Here is a 6,709-nt window from a genome sequence, read left to right on the forward strand (position 1 = left end):
ATCACGACTAAGTTGGATTTATTCTGGCATGCAAAGGTGGTTCAACATATGAAAATCAATTAATGTAATATACCACATTAACAAATTGAAGGGAAAAAAACACATGATTATCTCAATCAATTCAGAAAAGGCATTTAACAAAATGATCAGTTCTTAATTGCACTGTCAAGAGCTCTGGTATAGTTATGGTTTTCGAAGATACTGTAGATGATGTTTTAATAATAAAGTACCAAAGATAGTATAAATTAGAGCAGATTCAAAGTTACCCCTGTAATTGAATTTCTTTTTCTTGCATTCTATCCTGGTAGTTCCTTGAGTAGGAGAGAAAGGAGAGGAGGAGGAATGGCAGGAAGAGAATGGCTCATAATAATGGGATAGTTCAGGGAGAACAGGTTATGCCATTTGTGTTGCTGCTGGAAAATAGGAAAGATTTAACATCATAGCCTAAGACCTGTCATTCTCAAACTTGACTGTAACTCAGAATCAACTGAAATACTTATTAAAAACAAATTGCTAGAAAGGATATTGACTTCTGGCATAATGGCGTGAGGAGCTCTGCTGATCTGGTCCTCAAAAAACTTGTGAAAATGTTTTAAAAAATATTCAGAACCTCTGGAAATGGTCCTAAAATCAAACAACGAATGTAGAAGCATCTATTCAAAAAATTTTGCACAATTTTGGCAAGAAAAATTGAACCAATTTGGGGTATTTGAACCAAAACCATTCCCTCCTTCCCTCTTCCCAGCTCAGCAAGGTGGAGACTTCAGACTGCTGCAGTCAGCAATACAGAGAACCCTTTCACCCTAGCTCCCATTTTGAGGGTTTTCTTCCTGGGAGCATTTCTCATCCATCCTTCAGCTATCTGGGAATGTGTGGTCAAGATGTGGGGTCTCCTGTTGTCCCATCCCAACTTGTGAATCAGAGGCCCTATGTTGGGCATAGCGCCCTGAGAATACTGGGGCCCTGGGTAACTCTTGCATTAGCTTATGTAGCAGTGGTTCCATGTCAAGAAAGGCAATCCAAAAGGAACTCTAGCTGCCGCTTCCACCCCATGCACTGAGTACTCAGCTCCTGCATGTGGGTATCATTCAGAGAGGTACTTGCCATTATTTACATCCCCAGCACCAAAGCCCTTGCTGAAAGTTTTACCTAGGGAGAGAAAGAGGCTGTGAAATAACTCCTAATCTCTCCCTGAAGGAACTGACTTATTTTGCAACAGAGAGTGGAGGAGTTTCGGCCTAAATACACTCTCATGAACAGTGAAGGTTGTCATGAAAGGCAATTGGGAGGTGATTTGTGGATCTAATAACATGGTCTAGCATATAGGCCAACTAGTTTTCAGGTGAGAACCAGGGAATAAGCCAGCTGGGAGGAGACCTTCTGGGACCAGAAAAAATATCAGACCCTGTCCTCAGAAACTAATACAAGGAGCCACAGTTTGATTTGATTAGTTTGTAGAGGAATGTATGTACCAGGCCATAATTGAAAACAATAGAGCAATTAGTGGAGATTAACAGTTTAGCATGATCAGGAAAAAAGTGGAAGAGAACCCTACTAGTGCCACTCATCCCAGAGTGACTGTGGGCATACTGAAAACTGAGCTTCCCTGATGAGGAGCAACATCAGAGGCTTAACACTCTGGGGATGGTAGGAGATAGGCTTCACTAAAATAATCCAGCCAATTGCTAAACAAACAAGAAAACAATAGCAATCCCCAAGAGGGGGTTAGGGACCAGTATCCCAAATTACTACAATATATTATCTAAAATACTTTGTTTCCAACAAAAAACTATGCCTTCAAAGAAATAGGTAAGTGTGATCCATGTACTTTCTTTATTCTTGGTTAGACTAACTTGTTTTTATCAGCTTGTTGGACCATTTCCAGAGGATTTGGAAGAAAAGTAGAAAGTGACCAGATAGTGGATTTAATTGAAAAATATTTCAAAGTAGCCATTGTGAATTTGTTAAAAGAACTAAAGGAAAGCAAAATTAAAGATGTAAAGGAAGGTATGATGACAATGTCACACCAAATAGAAAATACCAGTAAAGAGATATTATAAAAGGAACCAGATGGAAATACCAAAACTGAAAAGTATAATATGTAAAATTTTAAAATTCATTAGAGGAACTTAACAGTGGATTTGAACTGGCAGAAGAAAGAATTAGCTAATTTGAAGATAGATCAATAGCTATTATACAAGTGTCAGAGATTTCAAAAAAGGAAGAAAATGAATAGAACCTCAGAGAAATGTGGGATACTATTAAGTGTGCCAACATACATGTAATGGGAGTTTCAGAAGGAGAGGAGAGAAAGAATAAACAATATTTGAAGAAATAATGGCTGAAAACTTCTCAAATTTATTGTAAAATAATAACTTACACATGTAGGAAGCCCTGTGAAATCCAGGTAGAAGAAACAGAAATTAAAAACAAACAAACCAGACACATCATGGTGAAAATGCTGAAACATAGTGAAAGACAAGGAGAAAATCTTGAAAGAAGAAGAGGAGAACCTTGCATTTACTGGAGCAGCAATGAACCCAAGAGAAAGACTATATTTTCCAACCTCTCTCACAACTAGATACTGCCATATGACTGGCCAATGAATTGTAACTGGAAACTTAGTATAAGAATTATAGGATATTTCCTTAGATGTGGTGGCATGCTCCTCTCTCTCTTCATCCTTCCTGTTTCTCAGAATGTGGACATGAGGCCAGGGCTCAGGCAGTCATCTTGGACTATAAATACCATAAAACAGAGCTTGGATTCCCTATGACCATTGAACCACCATTCCAGTGTTCTATGAACTTCTTTTTTGTTTAAGTCCCTCCGGTTCTTTTTTTTCCTTCCTTCCTATCCTATACAGTCAAATTTAATCTCCATTCATCACTCTTGTTCTGGGACTTCAAGTGATGGTTTCCACAACGGCCTCAGCAATCATTCCCTCTCCTGGCAATAACAATAGGAGCAACTATCCACATCTCTATAATATACATATTACTTTATACTGTAATTTATCTGCTTACATAGCCATCTCTTGTGCTAGACTGTGAGCTCGATGGGGGCAAGAACCTGATCTTACTTATTTTGGTATTCCCTGTTACTAAATCAGGGCATGGCATAGAGCAGGCACTTAATAAATGTTTAATGAGCCTAATCACACTTTCTTTTATATATATATATACCAAGAATTTTTATTAAATCCAAGAACTTTTACAGTGCCTTACTAAAGGGCTGCCTCACAACTGAACCATCTGTCCTGGAGGGGGAGAAACTGGCTTCAGGTACATGACTGAAGTTTGGCCATGTCCCATCATAAATGCTCATCACCAAGGATAGAAGGCTCATTCTGAGGATGTCTGCCCCAACTTCCCTATGAAAGGTACTTCTTCAGCTCTTCCACCACCTTTTGGGGCTCAGGAAATTTGAGTTTACGGGGAGGCCCCTTCTTAATCCCAGTCCAGAGCTCCACACTGCTGCCGTCGGGACACTGCAGCATCACCTCGAAGCTTCCCCGTGAAGGCTTCACCTTCACGGAAAGTTCCGGGACCTCCAGACGCAGCGCCTGGCTCAAGGCCGCGGCGTTGTGCCTGTAGACCCGTCAGCTCGTACAATGCTCGATAACGACTACCGCCTCCTCCACTGCCCCTTCGCTGCTTGCCTGCTTCTCCTGCTTTTTGGCGGCCGCAGCCACCGCTGCCTCAGCCTTCCGCTTTCTCCCGCGGGAAGCCATGGGGCCTGGAACGCAGCGGGGGAGCAGCCCACCTAGAGTGGGAAGAGCGAGAAGTCCCCACGCAGAGTGAGAACAGGGCACTGTCGCTCCAAATTCCAAACCGCAGACCAAAGACCACCCGTAATTACACTTTCATATGGAGTTTTTAGGTCTTCAAGCTGTGATAATGCAAACCTCTGGATCTCCTTTGAAGAAACAGAGATGGGAAGGTATTTATGGAATCAAGAAAAGAGGTTTCTCCAATAACCTGAATATCACTTATGAAACCCTTAATGCTAATTATTCTTAATGCCAGCAATAGGAAGTATCAACTGTTTGAAATAGAAGATGGGAATACTCTGCCTTATAAAATGTCCCTGAGTAGCCCGACCCACCAATAATTTCTGCTCTCTCTTCAGTGACAACCTGACTTTAGATAGTTCATCTTTCTGGCTTAAATATTCAGAGTGAAGATGGACTGAGAAAACTGGACATTTTCCATTATGCCTTAAACCATGCTCCATGGCTGACCTTGCTGAGTGAGATGATTTTATTGTCCGTGCTGATTTATCTGCCTAAAGCAGTAAGAGAATACCCATTTACATGAAAACTCCACTTGCCCATTGTATTCATTCTCTGTGCGTCATCTCAATGCACACTTCATTTTCATAATGCACCTGGTACAATGGGAGCCTTGCTTTATTTTGCATTTTGTAGATTCTAGTGCATAAAACCCATTATATTAGTGGCAGGGGTTGGGGTAGGGTATAGGAGGTTAGTAGCTCAGGTATTGATTTCTTTCCCTTAATGAGCAAGAAAAAAATTCTTAGATCCTGTTTAGTGCTTCTATACACTCATTGTATAATTTAATCTCTGGGATTTAAGCCTGGCAGAAGGACCACAGAACACTGAACTGCCTCAGCCAGGCCAGTGCAGACTGGGCCTAGGATCTAGGTGGGAGTATTCAAGAAGGTAAAGGTGGGAAAGTCACATAGCAGAGGTATGGATGAACTAGGGCCATCCCCTCTTGGCTGGAAAAAGGCTCTGGCATTGTGTCCAGCACTACTGCCCTCAGTGCATGTGCCAGGAAAGACAGCAGGCAGCTGGGAAGTACAGGACCATCTCATCTGCTTTGGGTCTAGACCCTCTTTGTGTCATAGACCCTTTCATAGTCAAACGAGGCCAACCCAGCTCGTGATTTCTTGGCTCTCAGCTATCACCTCTGCTGATTTTGCTGTCTTACCTAGTGATTTGACCCAAATCCTAATTTCTGAAGAGTCTGGTGTCCAGGTAACCATGCCCTTCTCAGACCAGGGTTGGTACCCATTCCAATTGAGCAAGTGATGAGTACCAAGAGATACCAAACATGAATAATCTTAATTCCATACCTATTCCATCCCATTCCCATTGAATAGCAGCATTCTTACCTCCTCCTGCTGATCAGTGACAATTTTCTTTGGTAGAATGGTGGCATCTCTTCTTACTTGTACTTCCCTAAACACAAAGAGCTCAAAGATAGCGAATGTAGCTTGCACTTCAATGGGAAATTTGTTTTGTCACCTGGTGGCAGTGTGCTCCTTTGAGGCCATGACCTCTAATCTCTAACTGTTCAGAGTTGTGGAGATGAGAAGCACAGAGTCCCACAATGGGTCATTGAGGGTAAGAGTGGGGTCACACTGCTTCACCTCATTGGTTCGAAGACCCATATATTCTTCCTACTGGGGACACTGAACCATTAAAGAGGCTTACTGAATATACCTTACCTTGGAGGATGGTGCCCCACCTTGCAGGCAAAACTTCAATTTTAGCAGGTCATTCCAATGCTCTAATAGGCTGACAGCTTCTGAGTGATATTTTTTATTAGTCAGCCAAAGGGGTGCTGATGCAAAGTACCAGAAATCTATTGGCTTTTACAAAGGTATTTATTCAGGGTAAAAGCTTACAGTTACAAGGCCCTAAAGAATCCAACTCAAGGTTACTTTCTTACCAAACTCTGTTGCCATGTATTGAAGCAAGATGGTGGGTAATGTCTGTGACGACTCAGCCTTCCTCTTCATAAAGCTCCATGGGTCCAGCTTCTTCCCATCTCAGCTGTAGGCTGGCATAAGCCTTGTCTTTCTTCCTGGGGCTCATTTCTTTCTGGGCTCAGCTGCTCTGATCTCTTCACAAAGTCAGCTGTACACTATCAGAAAAATGGTTCATCTCTCTTCCCGGGCCTCTGCCATATCTATGGAACTGTCTCTCTTCCTCTGTGTTCTTCTGTGTATCTACTTCAGTGTTATTATTTTTTTAAAGATTTATTTTTTATTTCTCTCCCCCCATCCCCCCCCACCCAATTGTCTGCTCTCTGTGTCCATTCGCTGTGTGTTCTTCTGTGTCTGCTTGTATTCTTGTCAGCGGCACTGGGAATCTGTGTCTATTTTTGTTGCATCATCTTGCTGCGTCAGCTCTCTGTGTGTGGCACCACTCCTGGGCAGGCTGCACTTTTTCCACGCGGGGTAGCTCTCCTTATGGGGAGCACTGTGCATGGGGCTCCCCTATGCGGGAGACACCCCTGCATAGCTCGGCACTCTTTGAGTACATCAGCACTGTGGGTGGGCCAGCTTCACCACACGGGTCAGGAGGCCCTGGATTTGAACCTTGAACCTTCCATGTGGTAGGCAGATGCTCTATCCATTGAGCTAAATCTGCTTCCCTTTTTTTTTTAAGATGTATTTTTAAAAATTTATCTCCCCTCCCCCCCCCCAGTTGTTTGCTTTCTGTGTCCATTTGCTGTGTGTTCTTTTGTGTCTGCTTGTATTCTTGTCAGTGGCACCAGGAGTCTGTGTTTCTTTTTGTTGTGTCATCTTGCTGCTCAGCTCTCCATGTGTGCGGCCCCACTCCTAGGCTGTCTGCACTTTTTTCACACCGGGCAGTTCTCCTTACGGGGTGCACTCCTTGTGCGTGGGGCTTTCCAACATGGGGGATACCCCTCCGTGGCATGGCACCCTTTGCGTG

The 6,709-nt window shown here is 42.9% G+C and overlaps 1 pseudogene; it reads right to left on the reverse strand.

The window, feature by feature from the left end:
* Positions 1–3,184: 3,184 nt before the first annotated feature.
* LOC101435672 (selenoprotein H-like) lies at positions 3,185–3,733 on the reverse strand (annotated as a pseudogene).
* Positions 3,734–6,709: the final 2,976 nt, after the last annotated feature.

This window comes from Dasypus novemcinctus, chromosome 15 (genome assembly GCF_030445035.2).
Source record: "Dasypus novemcinctus isolate mDasNov1 chromosome 15, mDasNov1.1.hap2, whole genome shotgun sequence".
Taxonomy (NCBI): Eukaryota; Metazoa; Chordata; class Mammalia; order Cingulata; family Dasypodidae; genus Dasypus; species Dasypus novemcinctus.